Raw genomic sequence first — 16,883 nt, forward strand, 5'->3', positions numbered from 1 at the left:
GCCCAGTTTACAAAATGAAAACCGTGATTCAGGAGGGTTTCTACGTACACGTCCGGGGGCGGGCAACGACATGGCAATTCGGTACTTTTATTTATATTGATTAAGGGGGCAGTGGTATTGCTTAGAAGCTCCCCTTGAGGAGTACAGGAAGTGGCGGTCTCTAGCTGTCCAAGCTGGTCACGGTTGTGCTTCTCGGTTTCACTGCATGCAGCGGTGGCGGGAGGCATGATAGAGATCTATATTTGCCGACTTTGGGCGGAGGCGAACGGAAAGTGCTTATTATCCCCCCTGGCAGTGGAAACGGGGTTGGGGGTGAGCTGATGTGAGTTTCTTCTGCCGAAATAAATGAAGAGTGTAGAGTTTACCAATGTAGAAAAGCCGGTTCGATTAAAGTTTAAACCGAAGAACTGTGTATCAATTCCAAAAAAAATTTGTATTCAAGAGAAAAGAAAGAGATTTCTCGAGAATTTGTGCTTTTGTGATAACTTGAGACATCATAGAAGCTGCAGAAATGCTGATGAAGGAGATAATAAAGATTGGTATGGGACTGTTTGTAGGGATTGTTAACGATTTACAATCATCACAGCTACTTAAAGTTAAGAAGCTACTGCAGTCTATGTCCAAGACTGCCATGGACAAGAGGTTGCACCACATGGTACGCTAAACCTCAAAAGGAAGAAGTTATTTGCAGGAACATTTTAAACAGCACAGAGGAGGAAATCATCGAATAAATTCATGAACAAGGATTTTTAGTGTGCCAATAGTTGAGCACACGGCGCTAAAAGAGGTTTTGCTCTTCGTGTCGCATGTACTGACTTTCAATAAGGCGAAGTATCCAGAGAAAGTAAACGCTGATTTTCACTGATTGAACTACATTCGTTCATTCTGATTCCATTGTGGTGCTTTGGAGGTTAGAGATTTTGTCATACTACGATGTGATGTACCAGACAACAGATTTGTGTTTGTGATGACCCTTTGCATTCGGTTGGCCCGTTCAAAGATCCACCTCTCTGTTCCAATTGTTATGAGCATCACTCTGCGAGATCATGAAACATCCGATATATAAAGAAATAATAATTCAGGAGCTAAAGACCACACAATAGGTCAGCTACTTCGAAGAGAGGAAAATTGTTCTCAGCAGATCGCCAAAGATTACGTCTTATTTACAGGTTTCTGCGGCTCCTAGAGCTTCTTTAAACCAAAAGACGTGATCTTTGAAGTAGTACCAGTTAAAATAGTCGAACGTATCATCAATGAGAAATTGAAAAGTTGACCATTCAGAGAAATGAGCTCAAGAAAGAAAACAGATTCAAGCACACAGAAGAAAACAGACTCTTCAAACAAAAGAGATCTGTGCAACTTAAGAATAAACCTTCGACCATTAACAAGGTAAAGGAAAATGAAGCCAAACACAAAAGAAGCCTTAATGTACCGCCGGTAAAAGTTCAGGTACAGAAAATTCTTATGCAGAGAATTCGGAAAGAAGATGAGACAATGATAATAGAAAAAGAGACTGCTGGCCTGTCAGCAATGGAGCCCCCGAAAGCACAGAGGACTGCAACAGAAAGGTCAAACGCTTTAGCCGTCGTCACAATTTCAGTGAGAAGTGCATCCAGTCTAGACTTGGATGAAATTCTCCGCGCTCCACTTGAGCCAGTATCACCGATGCCAGCCGCAAACAATCTCCTTGGTATCGAAGGAGATTGACAAAGATTCCATCTTGGAATCCTTATAGGTTCATCCTATAGATTTCCAAGGTTCATACTTTTATCTCTTATTGACGCGTTTTGAAACTACTCCATTGTCAAAACTAATTGTAATGATACTTTATATTTCTGTTAATCTTTATATAGCGTTAAGTCAACGCCCCTCCCTATATCTGACGTCTTGCCTTACCTGGCCTTCTTCTTGTGTATTTGCAATTAATGATTACAGTTACATTTTAATTTTATTTATGTATTTCCTGCGTTCAATAAATTGAGGTTCTTGAAAAGGACATCCGCTTGATTATTGATCTGTTCATTTATGATCGTTTTATTGTTACATTTTAATTTAAAGGTTTCTATAATGTGCCAGCATATAAATTAGCAAAATATTTAGAAAATATATTAAAAGAAATGGGAATATTGAAAAACCAATATACCGTAAGAAATTCAGTCGAAGTAGCATAAAAATAAAAAATATAAGAATAATAGAAGATTGAAGAATTGTATCATTTGACGTAGAAAATTAATATCTGTCTATACCATTAAAATAAATTATAAAAATTTTGGGACAGAAACTAAATGAGAAAAAGTTTAATAACAACTTAAATACAGAAATTATTAAAACTTTATAAACAATTCTTCTGCGAAACCAGTTTAAATTTAATAATAAAATATATAAAACGAAGGATGGATTAGGCATGGGTAAACCATTATCATCGACACTAAGCGAAGTATTCTTACAGAATGCGGAAGAGGATAATATGCCACATACCATGAAAAAAATACAAATGTTTAGAATATATTAGTACGTGGATGACACTTTATTAGAATTTCAAAAAGATATAAATAACAATGAAGAAAATATTCTGAAAAAAATGAAAAAATTCCGCCATAACATTAAATGTATGATGAAAAAAGAGAAAGGCGAAACTATTAATTTTCTAGACCTAATAATAAAAAGAAATCATTATAATCTAGATTTTTAAATACACAGAAAAGAAACCTACACAGATAATATCATAGCTTACCATTCGAATCACCCAATGGAGCATAAATTAGCAGCTTGTAGATACATGATACGACTACGTAAATTAACGTTAAAGAAACCGGCATATAAAAAAGAATTAAACAATATTTTTTAAACAGCAGAAAATAATGGGTATAAAAAAGAAATGATAAGAAAAGTGAATAAAAATAGAAATAAATTAAATGTATCTAAAACAACAAACGATAAAGAGATCTTTAAAAGGAGTAAACTAATACTTACTGGATCCTATAGCTAATCGTTTTTGAGTTATGCGAGATATATACGTACATACAGACGTCACGCCGAAACCAGTCAAGATGGATTTAGGAATGGTCAAAATGGATATTTCCGTTGAAATCTGAATACCGAAGATTTTCACTACCACAATACTTCTTTTACTTCGTACAAGGAGGTAAAAATAAACACTATTGCATAATAGCTTCGTACCAAATATCATTCTAGTTCCAACAATATGTTGTATAATTTCTGAAATAGCTGTTATTTTCTAGACATTGAATAAAATCAGAAAAACGATAACTTTTATGTTAACGTTTTTTTTCATTTTTAAAATTAATGTATTCATTTTCCTTTAAAACGAAGTGGTACTAAGATACTCGTTGGGGAAAAATATTACTTTTATTCCGTTTGAAGAGAATGTTAATATTTACTGATCGTTATTAAACAAAATAAACATTTTATTGATTCTTCTCTCTTACACTTCTTTTTGAATTATTATAATATTATAGAAATAACATTTGTTTAGCTAATAACCTTTTGCTGTAGTTTCCTTATACCAAGGAATTATTAATACACAGTACAGCGATAATAATTCTAAATTAAGTAGAAATAAAGTGGAAATACTTTAAAATGTCTGTATATAACAGTGGACCAGAAAAACAAAATGATACAGTAGTATATAAACAAGAGAAATTAAAAAATGTATGCCATGAGTTATGAAGGAAGGAGTCACTTTAATCATACGTGACAAATCCATCCTTTTTATACCTTTTTCAGTCTTTCATACTCTGTTATTTCTTTCGCTATTCTTTGTCACGTTGTTCCTCTGCATATCCTCTTGAATTCTTCATCCTTGTATCCTTCTCCTGCCGCTCGTTGGTTCTCTTCAACGTACGAGCGTAAGTCAATTATTATACGCAATTTAGTTATATTTTGTTTATGTTGGTAGTATTGTCGTGTTGCATAGATGACGCATGCGTGGTTAATTGTTTTTAAGTCTATGCAGGTTTCATGCTGCTAGGTTCGTTCAATTATCGCTGACCTGCCATTAACCATGGCTGCTCCGCTTTCTGTTTGTACCAAAGAAGAGCAATGTTCAGTGATCCGTTTTTTGTGGTCGGAAGGTGTATCAGGGGGCGAAATTCATCGAAGACTTTCGGTACAGTATGAGAACAGTGTGTTGCCGCCACGGAGTGTCTACGAATTGATTGAAAAATTAAAAAATGGTCGCACAAGTTTTACGCATGACGAAGGAGACGGACGACTGTTTATCGCCACAAATGAAGAAAAAATTGCATGAATTATAATTTCATGAAGAAAACCATGCACGTGACATGGTTTTCTTAGACAGACGAATAACTATTGATGAAGCGGCACATCATCTGTAAATTAGTCACGGTTCTGTCTACGAAATCATCCACAACAGACTTGGGTTTCATAAAGTCTGTGCAAGAAGGGTCCCAAAACAACTCATGCAGTTGCTTAAACAAACGCGATTGGACATCTGAACACAGATGTGGAACAGGAATATATTCTTAGACAGAATCATCACTGATGACGAAACATGGATCCATCATTGCCAGCCGGAGAGTAAACGACAGAGTATGGAATGGAAACATCCAAATTCGCCCTGCTAAAAAAAGTTCAAGACCCAACCATCCGCAGGAAAACTGATGCTTACGGATTTTTGGGACTCACAAGGCCCAGTACTGGAACAATATGAGGAAAAGGGCAAGACAATAAACAGTGCGCGTTACAGTGAGATGTTACTGCCAAGATGAAGCCTGCAATTCGAAGCAAACGCCGAGGACTGCTGTCGAAAAGTGTTTTGTTGTTGCACGACAATGCCTGTCCACATACTGCTTCCCACACTACTGAAACGCTCCAGAAACTAAAGTACTGGCTCATCCTCCGTATAGTCCTGATCTTGCCCCTTCTGACTAACACTTGTTTGATCCACTGAAAGAGGCATTAAGGGGTCGTTGATTTACCTCGGACGAAACAGTGAAAGAAGAGGTGCATTCCTGGCTCGCAGCTCAACAGAAAACTTTCTTTTATGAGGGCATCAGGAAACTTGTGCAACAATGCACTAAGTGCGTTGAAATGCAAGGGGACTATGTTCAAAAATGATGTACATGTTAGTTTCCTATTTGTATTACAAATAGATTTATTACTACATTGCGGATAATAATTGACTTACCATCGTATATAGATACCCATCGAATACTATTTTGATCCATGTCTTAGTTCTGGCTATATACCTAGGCAAGTTCCTTTTAATATTAATTTTCGTATGTCTTCTATTTTATTTTTTTATCATGAATTTAGACTTCCTCACCCTTCTTGTTACCCTTAACATGATCCTTTTCATCGCGCTTAACATTAATCCTCCTTATTATTTTCCCTGTTAGCATCCATGTTTCACAGCCATAGACAGCGATAGCTTCTTCAGCACGAAATATTTGTTATTATTGAACATGGATCGATCTAAGCTAATTCTTCTGATAATTTTAACTCATTGTCATTTTTTTCAATTCTTGGTCCTAGATAAATAAGATTATTTACATTCTCAATTTTATTTTCATCAGTGTTATGATTCTATTCGTTTCACAATTGAAATGCATAATTTTAGTCAAGCATCATATAGTTAAAAATATTATTGATCTCATTTCTGGCATATAAATTTGACCTTTTTCATTATTATTTACCGTTGTTTTTCCCATAAAACGTTAAAGTTTAAAGTTTAGAACATTAAAGTTTTTTAAAAGGGGAAAAGATATTGATTTTCTCATTATTTCAATAACTTTGAAAAACATAACCTAAATAAAATATTTCTTTATTTTATGAGCACCACATAATTAACTCTTTTAAAACGTAATCTAATTAAAAGAAAACACCGTAAGTTAATTATAAGAGAAGATTTTATTAATAATTGTTTTTTAATACTAAAGTGATGTATGAAATTAAGAAATAGTAAGGTAAACGTTCTTGTTTGCTGTTTATCAGGTAAGCACTGCTGAAGACAGGTTATATATTAGTTATATGATGAGAAAATTAGTGAAAGAGATTCAGAGTTTAATCTGTATTAAAGTAGACGCGTATCGACATCTTTGAACAGAAAAGCATTATTAAATCGTATAACAAGTATTATTCTAATCGTACTATTGAATTAGAAGATGTATTAAGTAGCTCATTATTTCATATCAAAACATGGTGCATTTACACCTTTTTATTTTCTCTATCCCAGAATAAAGAAACTTTATTCTTTCTTTCTTTCTTTCTTCTGTTACGCATATTAAGGTATCTAAGGTGCAAGAGGTACTAGTTTTTACTTCCTTGTACGAAGTAAAGGAAGTACTGTGATCGTGAAATATCTATTTTGATATCCGTGAATCCATTTTGACTAGTTTCGGCGTGACTTCTATACGTACGTATGTATCTCGCATAACTAAAAAACGATTAGCCGTAGGATGTTGAAATTTTGGATTTAGAACTGTTGTAACATCTAATTGTGCATCTTTCCTTTTGATTGCAATCGACTAGACCAAAAGTGTCCAAAGAAGCCCATAATTCAAAATAAATTTGGATTTTCGAATTTTTCTTAACTACAGTAACAAGCCCTTATTGAGAGCTTTTCAACGATATACATAAGTGGTACTTATTTTCATTGGTTCCAGAGTTATAACCAAATAAAACTTTAATTAATAAAATACTTGGCCATTGGAAGGCACATCAGTTTGAATCAGAATTCATCTTCTTTTTTTTACTTTTTTCTTTTTAATTTAAATACATTGATTTATTAATAATTATTACCCTCAGATTGTAAAACAAATTACGATAAATAATAATTCAATAATAAAAAAAATAAAAAAATGAAAAATATAAGATATTAATGAAATAAAAGTTTATGTACTTTTCAATTTAAAAAAATGTGTATGTGTTATTTGATAGACGTACATGGAGGTCATGTAGTGTCCATATCAGATTTTTTCTCATAGTAGCGATGTTTATTGTACACCCAGCCAGTCTCTGTGCTGAGCAGAGCGAAGGGCCGCTTATAAAAGAAAATATTTCCTGTATCTTGGTAAGCTTGACGTGCTGATTTGCAAACGTATGTTCGGCTCGGTGAAGAAGGCAAAAAAAAGAGCTTCATTTTTCTGTTTCCGTAGTAAGCTGGCATGAGATGCTTGTTATTCTTAAGAACATCTATCCTTTTTGGAAGTAATCTGTTATTCAAATTAAATAGTCGTTGCGGTTACGACACTTAAATTTTTTTAAAACGAGTATATATACATATATACTAGCTCTACCCGCCACGCTTCGCTGTGGCACATTGTGGTTGCATGGATGAGAAATGAGAAACAAAACAAAGCATATTTTTCATAGAAGTTTAATTTTTGAATACTTGTGGATATACAATATTTTTTGTTTTTCCACTGTCTGCGTAGATATAAAGGCTATCTGGTTTGCCGACTCGGGAACACGCAACTTACAGTTGCCCATGTGAGAAGCAATCCGCATTTAAATCTAAACCACACAATTCTAAAGATTGACCTTGAGCTTTATTGATTGTGACTGCAAATGCCAATCGAATTGAGAATTGCAATCTTTTAAATTAAAATGGTGTATCGGTCGGAATTATGGGTATTCGAGGAATGAGGACATCTTCACCTTTAAAAGGCCCCGTTAAAATCGTTGCTTCCACTACGTTATTCATCAAATTCTTAACTGCAAGTCGCGTGCCGTAGCAGAGTTTTGGCTGATTAATATTTCGCAACAGGATAATTGTCATTTTTGATCGAACCGTTGCTAGAATCAATCTAATGAGGAATGTTTTCCCAGTTCCTCCTGGCGCAACCAAGAAGAAGGTCCCCCCAACTCCGTCATTTATCATTTGCATTATGCGATCATAAATGCCTTTCTGTTCATGCGTTAATTTGGGAATGATTGATTGGACATATGACTGAAGATCACCAATGTTGTAACTCTGTTCACGGCGTAAATCCACATCAAATGAAGCAATCGCAGCTCGGGTGGGTGCTGGCATTCCCAATTGACTAAGAACTTTATTTGCAATAGCTGAGCACTTGTCTTCAATATTTATCAATGCTTCGTTGTAAATGCCTTCTGTAAATTCCATGGTCATATTGGTATTTTCTAGGCGTACTCTATGCAAAATATCCTCAGCCATATGCGATCGATATCTTTCCCATAACTCTGTGGAAGATGAAGGGAAGCAAGCGGTCAATATAATTGCGAATAATGCGCGAATTTGGTTTGGATGTGCAGTGTTGCACGCGTCATTAATACATATATCCCACTGTTGGTCGTTTTCTAATAAATTCAGAGCTTGGTGAAAGGCGCAGTTCAATCACGACACGATCACACAAAAGTACCTCGATTAAAGTGAATATTTAATTCAGATTGTATAATAATCTGAATCAGATGCAAGTGGATACGTTTTTTTTTTTGTTAATAAACAATGTAATTGGGAACAGGTATTGTTTCACATGTGACTGCGGTTGTCGTTGGCTAGTATGGCGAGTGTTCCCCTCGCTTCCGGCAGATGGCGCGGTCACTGGTACACATACTCGCGGTCGCGGGTATGTGACTAATGCAAAAAATAGATAAAAACAATCTTTAATGCGGGTTATATATCGTGCTAAAATTTGAGCTTAATCGGTGCAGAACATTTTGAATTTTTGAAGCATACACAAACGAACTTAACATTTTTATATATAAAGATTTGTGGGCTGCGAAAAAAAGCCCTTAAGTCGTGCGAAAAAACACATCATTTAAAAAACTTACAAAAGCAGAGTAATGCTTACAAATTACAGAATAATCAAACGGCGTTGATTTCAGATGTTAATAAACTGCTAACGTAAATAGAAGTTGTGCTGCTTCAGTGTACAACGTGACTCTCGAGTATGAATCTACTAATGAATTACCGTCTCCAAAGAAAACAATACCCAGCAGGTCAATTGAGAAAAAGGTGAGATTTTGATAAAAACGCGATTCGTAAAAAAATTACACGAATTTGAATTATTTAGAAATAGATTACCTTTGGAAGAGAATTCGGTTATTGTCTTCGACAACGCTTCTTATCATTAAACGAAAAGAATTCCAGCCGTGTTATAGAAAAACAATGATATCAAAATGTGGCTTAGTTCGTAAAAAGTAATTATAGTCCGTATAAAATTGGTGTGACACAACGCCATATTGGTAAGTCGTGTTTTTATTCGGCTCCTAACGAATATGTTTGCCGGCCTCCGTGGCGCGAGTGGTAACGTCTCGGACTTTAATCCGGTGGTTCCGAGTTGGAATCCCGGTCAGGCATGTCATTTTTATACGCTATAAATCATTGATATCATCATCTGAAGTAATGCATAACGGTGGTTTCGGAGGTTAGAAAAACAAAAAAAAAAACGAATACTTAGTTGTGTGGTTTCAGTGTTACTATTTGTGAATTTTGTTCTTTGCTTTTACATAGCAAAGCACGCTAAATGACCAAAAAACGATTGTTTGGTCATAAATATGTAAAAAAATAAACTAACAAAGGATTTTTTGGTCATTATGTAGGGATATTGTTTTCTGTGTATTTTTTTTTTTTTTTTTTTAATAAATACAGATGTTTTAGCTGTTAAATATAATCAAATAAATTTGTTACTTAATCAGTTGTGATTTTGCTTACATTGGCAACGGCCTTACGGGCTCTTCGTGATTGGTCGTTGTGTTTGACAGCGGGCATCTTGCATTGATCTGATTGGTTTTCCTTTGTTTACATTTCCATCTGATTTATTAGCCTCTTATTTATTAAAAAACTGTACAAATTAAAAATAGATGAAAACAATCTTTGATGCGGGTTATATATCGTGCTAAAATATTTTTTTCGTATATTTTTTTTTAATAAAATACATATGTTTTAGCTGTTAAATATAATTCAAAGAAATTTGGTCGTTGTGTTTGATAGCGGCCATCTTCCATTGATCTGATTGGTTTTCCTTTGTTTACGTTTCCAAATTAAAAATGTACAAATTAAAAATAGATAGATACATTTATTAAAAATAGATGAAAACAATCTTTGATGCGGGTTATATATCGTGTTAAAATTTGAGCTCAATTGGTGCAGAACATTTTGAGTTTTTGAAGCCGTACACAAGCCTACTTAATATTTATATATATATATATATATATATATATATATATATATATATATATATATATATATATGTATATATATATGTGTATATATATATTTATGTGAACTTTTGTCACCAACTGGGATAAATAACAGATATACTGAACAACAAAATGAGAGATAAAACGTCGGCTCGGATGCTATGAAGAGTTGGAACTATGCTGTTTAATTGAAGTGTTAGGAAAACGCAAAGGAAAGCATCTATTCAAATGGTTTATTAAGATATTGGTAATGTATATACATCAGACGTATTATCGATCCTTGAGAACAAAGGAACAAAAAAAATAATAAAAGAAATGATTCCTGATACTTACTTTGTCAAAAATATTGTTAATCTTTTTTAATTATAAATATATAATTACAATTTCAACAGCAGTAATTATTCTGTCAGAGTCGATTCCACTGTCATTCACGTAACACACTTTATTTAATTCTGAAAGTAAAATGTGAATTATTTAATATATCTTTTTATAATATTAAGTATTATCAAATTCTTCACACTCATGCAGGAAATTTAGTCTATTTTAATTCAACGGGAAGGTAATTGAAAGATCAACGTAGACAGTACATAGTAATATAAGAAAAAAAACATATATTTATATATACACACACATGAGTATATAATTATATATTGTTTTTATTAAGTTATTTTAAATTTAAGCCAATAATTCTATAAATTTCTTTGCATTAAAAGTAATTTGTATATCAAATAAAAGCAATATAAATATAAGAAATTAAAAAAATCTAGACTTGAATAATGATACAGTATTTCACAAAATTTTTCCTTTATAAAATTACATTCATTTCTCTATGAGATCTTTCAATCATCGCCAAAAAAAATCTGCAACACTGGCAAAATTAATAATATAAATTACAAAAAAAATTCCACACTACTGTTTGTAGTAGCCCCGATTGCGAGTACTATGTAATCCGTATAGCCGACCACAGCAACGTCCTCCGGAAGTGAAATTCGAAGGACTCCATCATATACCGTATTCCATAAGGTCGGTCCAAGGACCGACCCCAACATCCTACGGCCAATCGTTTTTTAGTTGTGCGTGATATATACATACATACGCCAAAACTAGTCAAAATGGATATTTCTGTTGAAATCTGGAAACCGAAATGTTTCGCCATCACAATATTTCCTTACTTCGTACAAGGATATAAAAAAAATTAAGATAATGAAAATCAACATCATCCATGGATGTGGAAAATTTCAACTACTTGGACTCTGGAAAAAAAAGGAAGAAGGTTATATGAAAGGAAAACGGTGGAAAGGAAGAAAGGGTCAACATGCATGCCAAGCGATTGCGCACCCAAGTACAAAACTCCTGCACTGGGCACTGCAGGAACGATTAAAGTAGAAATTGAATATCATAGAGATGACTGTGGCAACCTTCTTATAGTTAACACTAAGAAATCAAATAAAGAATGCGAAAGTTGTTTGAGATGGGAATTACAAACCGAATTTTGGATGTCAGAAAAATAAATAAAATGGCTCCAATTGTGCCACAATATGAGAAAGATAGATCAAGGATATTCGCTCAGCATTAGGAATAAGTTGCCTTACGAAAATAAGAGAGAAAACTTGTGGGAGGTATAGTCTAAAGACGTATTTCACACGAGCAGAAAGCCAGTATTCTTAAACAGGAATTCACTAACTGAATTTTAGGCGTCAAATTCAAGAAATGGCATTAAAATGGGTAAACAGCACGCCATAAAGTAACGAAGATATATAATTGAACTTACAATACTGTTACTTAAATCTAAAAATGAAATGTAATATAAAATTTAAAAAACTATTTTCCATGATCAACATTTTTTTTTCTTTTCTTTTTTTTTTATTCCATCTTGGAACCGGACCTGCTTTGATTTTAGCAAAGTCCCAAGGAATATTCAGGAAGACTTACTTACTCCTGTACTTCTTCCGCCATCTTTGTTCAGTTGATTTTAGCAACATTGTGCACACCGTATGTCATGCTTGTTCGATTGGCAACGTATTCCCAATAGTGTTCTCTGAGTAAGTACCTCGAATTCTTCTCGGAATCCTTCTCTTTGTTGTAGGAATCGGTGGTATACGAACACCGTATGTTCTACGGTATTAACCGTCCTGCAATAAAATATACCACGGAGGATCTCAGCGTCCGCGCGCACTTGTAGACTTTAAAACACCCGTGACCGGTAAGGAACGGTGCAGTTCCACGTTTTTACGATCCAGCCATCTAGAGGATAGGTATATGACTGTAGGTCTATCTGATCTTCATCAACTGATCCCATCTCTCCTGCTATCTGTGCGCAAGCGGTGCCTTCGCATCTGCCTTACATGCTCCCCTATGCATCTCCTTCTTCTGAGCGAGGAGATCCAGAAGTGCAAGTCTGCCCATTATGTCAGCGGCATCGCTCGAGATCCTGTACCCGCAGTATATCCGAAGGCAGACAGCTCTGGGCATCCAATTAAGAATTGCACGCGCTCTCTTCCTTTCCAGGGGACCAGGCTGATACTCCTTACAAAAATTCTGAGAGCACGAGCTGAGATATGACCCTCCGTTTTGGGAACCCCTGATGTTGATCATTATCCAGCAGATAGTAGCTACCGTTTTTTTCAACCTTAACCGACTTTTCTCTTTCGTGTTTCTGGAATGTGACGTTCTTATCTACCCACAGGTATGAAGTACACACAGTAAAGTATCCGCAGAGATAGAATGGACTACCAAGGTACCGACTCTAAACGAAATCGGGATTAGCTTATGACTACCCGAGACTACGACGACTTAGATCTTCTCTGGCGAAAGCTGATTGAGGGATTCAGGGATGGTTAAAATTAATATTTCCGTTGAAATCTGAAAAACGAAATTTTTCGCGATCACAATACTTTTTTACTTTGTACAAGGAAGTAAAAAACAAATCAGAAATCCAGAAAAGTAGTTTGGTCTTTGAATAAGAATTGTGTGGAAAAACATTTTTGAATAGAGAAATGCAAAGTTTTTTTGCATCAGAGAAACGTTATCGAAAATGATGAGTTTAACATATACACGCGCGCAGGCGTATTTGCAGAATTTTATAATCTGAGAACCCTGTAATATCTAGAACTACAAAAATCTAGGTAATCTTGTTACTAGCAATATTTTCTTATAGTAAGTACTGTAACAACTGGGAAAAATAAAAATTAGACAAGTAGAACTCCTGCAACATTAAGTTATTAAGTCAAGAAATATGTAACATAGTAGCACATCATTTTAAATAAGAAATAAAGAAAAATATTATTCATAACCAAAATAAAATTTATATAATGTATTTACAATACTCTCATTAGAATCCCTTCATAATTATTGATGTCATAGCTTAATATAAAAACAGACGAACATATTTCGTCTAAATGGTGTCATTTTATCACTGTATTTATATTTAATTAATTATTTTAAAGTATATATTATTAAGAAATCAAATTCATAAAGATGTGAAATCTTGCTTTAAAGAATTATAAAGATAACTTTTTAATAACAGTTTTATATACTTAATTGCAATTTTTTTCAAATAAATTTACCTGGATAAATATATGCAGTTATATGACAGCATAATTTTACTGTCAGTAAAGCATGATGAATACAACTAGGGAAAACGTTTTACATTATTGTTTTGAGAGAGAGGTTAATAATATTATTATTTTCCTTGCAAAGATTTACTCTGTTATTATGCCGTGTGGCGACGGGCGATGACGAGGAATAAGCGCTGTATAAGTTGGAGGGAGGGGGTTATACGGTTTTAGGTTATAGAAACCCGTGTGTCACATGAAAACACTGGCGGTCAGTGATGTGGCCTGCGGTGGCAAACGTGAACACTGAACACTGCAATTGACATTTTCAATTGTATGCTGTGGCTACCCTGCTTGGACAACTGCAACGCCACTGCCAGTCGCTTGCTTTACATCTTGCTTGCTGATTTAGATTGTAAATATGAGTATATATGTATATGTATAATATTGTGCAACGCTGTTGTATTTCACGCCAATCCAAATGTAAAGATAAATAAATATATATATATATTAACTGAAGTGTTCACGAAGAGATAGCAGAAATAATCACAGGATGAACTGTACTGATGAAAAAAACACATTTCATATAAATTTCATAAGTAAAAGAAAAGTATGAAAATGCTCTGTTTTCTAGTTACAGCTGAAAAAAACTTTGCCCTGATTTCTGTTCTAATGGTGAAATTGACTTATACTAAAATTCTTGAAACAAATAGTGAAGAGAAATTTATGGTTTTATATGTTATTTGAGCTGAAGTACTTTTAAAATAATCTCAGAATTGTATTTCCAGTAGTGTTTGCAATAATTATTAGAAAGCATCAGAAATTGGAGTGGAAAACCTTTTTTAAATGTGGTGTAAATTTACTTTGTTAAATAGCCAATATGCAAATAAAAACTTCTAATATTTGTGGAAAATTTAATTTTAAGAAATATTATGCAAGTAATGTCAATAGAAAACAAACAAGAATTTAAAAAAATAATGTTTTCCCCACGTTTTGGACTGTATTTTTTATCTTAAATGGCTCTGTCATAAAAATTACGGTTATATAGTAATCTACAGTAATCAAAATTTTAATGTTTAATTCACATTTGATTTTCTTGACTTAGGTAACAAGTGAGACCTTAAAATTATGTTCCTTTGCGAATAAGTTGACAATTTTCAAGCGTATTATTACGCTTGAAAATTAGTCAACAAGCGTATTATTACACGCAGCTGATTCCAATTATTTTGATTATAGATATTTATTAAAAAAAATTATATAATTTTTACTTCCTTATACGAAGTAAAGGAAGTATTGTGATCGCGAAAAACTTCGGTTTTCAGATTTCAATCGAAATATACATTTTGACAATCTCTGAATCCAGTTTGATTAGTTTCGGCGTGAGTCTGTACGTACACGAACGTATGTATATCGCGTAACTCTAAAACGATTAGCCGTAGGATATTAAAATTTTGGATTTAGGACTGTTTTAACATCTAGTTGTGCACCTCCCCTTCTGATTGCAAAAAGTGTCCAAAAAACCTAAAATCTAAAAAAATTGGATTTTGTACTTTTCTTAACTGTAGTAATTAATAACTGAAATTAAATAATATATAAAAAGGTTTTTAATGAAATTTAATTTTATGTACTTTTAATTTTTAAAAAATGTGTATGTGTAATTTAATAGACGTACAAGGAAGTCATGTGTTGTCCACATCTCAATTCTCTCCAGAGGGAGAAGAACACCCGCCTCGTGAGATGTCTGTTGCCACACCACCTCCTTCGTTCCTAACCATTATTGGCTTAATCAGAGAACATCTTGCCTTCAAACTGATCACATTCCACAATCATCAGTACGCTTCGGTGAGATTCCACTAGTGCAAATGCCTCGAAAGACATTCACATCAGTAAATTCCTCCCTAACCAAGATTTGCCTTCTCAGACACCTAATCAGACACCTAATTCTATCTTGCAGCCCTCAGAAACTGCTAAAACTAAACCACGGAATATCAAAGACCCCGCGCGCCTAACTCTATTACAATTCTATTACCACCTAACCGTATAAACTTTACAATAGGATTGTTTCAGAAATTTTCATGACACGACAGCATATGTTAATAAATTTAGTGATTGGAGTGCTAATCAGTGTAAATGAAAATGTCCCAGAGGACCACAGGTCTGGTCCGTTCGGGAGCTGAGTATAACCTTTAGTGTCCCACGCCAGCTACAACTTTGAGGACCGCTTGGATTTAACGCTAAGTTGATCGCAACTAACATTTTTTTTTTCCCCGGATCGATCGTTAGGCATTCCTCAGAGGATGAGATAAATGATTTGTAGTGAGTGTGAAAATGCAATGCCTGACCGGGATTCGAACCCGGGACCTCCGGATGAAAGGCCGAAACGCTACCACTCGCGCCGCGGAGGCTGGCAACATTTACTTATTTGCCCCTTAATAGGTGGATTCCAATTCAAAAAATTGTAATGCTAAAATTAGTGAAATCGTACCCAGGAGAGTGAAAAACACGCTCCGGAGCACGACCCCATTGATATCAGATTTTTAGAGAAGCAGAACTGCTTCTTTTGTAATAAATGTGAATCACATGTAGGAAAAGTTAATAAATAATTTTATACCAGCCTTTTAGAATATTTAATATGTATTTAAATATGAAGTATCTTATACGTATTGAAAAACATTAAATTTCTAAATTGTTCCATTTTCATGCATTACAAATCCCTCTTAAAGATAATATACTCATGTCTTAAACCACAATGATTGCAATATCATGCAGTTCTTTAAAAAGTTAATTTTTTTAAGAATTCATTTTTTTTTTAAATGCATCTAAAATGTATTAAAACAGCTGGCCAATTCAGAAATAAGTAATTTATAAATTTCTAAGGATTTAAATTAATATTACTGATTATTTAATATTCGTAAAATTTAGACATACATTATTAATAATGAGTAAAAGAGCCTCCTTTTTCCCTAATGATTCAGTAAAAATTGAAATAATTGTAATAATAAAAAATATAAATATTATAATAATAGTAAATTTCAAGTAGATAAGTTTTAATAAAAATTGCTTAAGACTTAATCCTATTCAAAAAGGATATAACATTTGTAGTATAAAAAAATACTTTCTCAATGATAGTTTCGATTATGTAATTGTAATTAAAATCTTCTACTCCAGGTTTAATTAGCT

At 33.8% G+C, this 16,883-nt stretch overlaps 1 protein-coding gene across 3 annotated transcripts in view; it reads left to right on the forward strand.

Annotated features, from left to right (window-relative positions):
- nvy (CBFA2/RUNX1 partner transcriptional co-repressor nervy) overlaps positions 1-16,883 on the forward strand; it is a 508,624-nt gene that overhangs the window by 360,815 nt on the left and 130,926 nt on the right. The window lies entirely within an intron of this gene.

The sequence above is a fragment of the Lycorma delicatula genome, chromosome 1 (assembly GCF_047948215.1).
Source record: "Lycorma delicatula isolate Av1 chromosome 1, ASM4794821v1, whole genome shotgun sequence".
NCBI classification, from domain to species: Eukaryota; Metazoa; Arthropoda; class Insecta; order Hemiptera; family Fulgoridae; genus Lycorma; species Lycorma delicatula.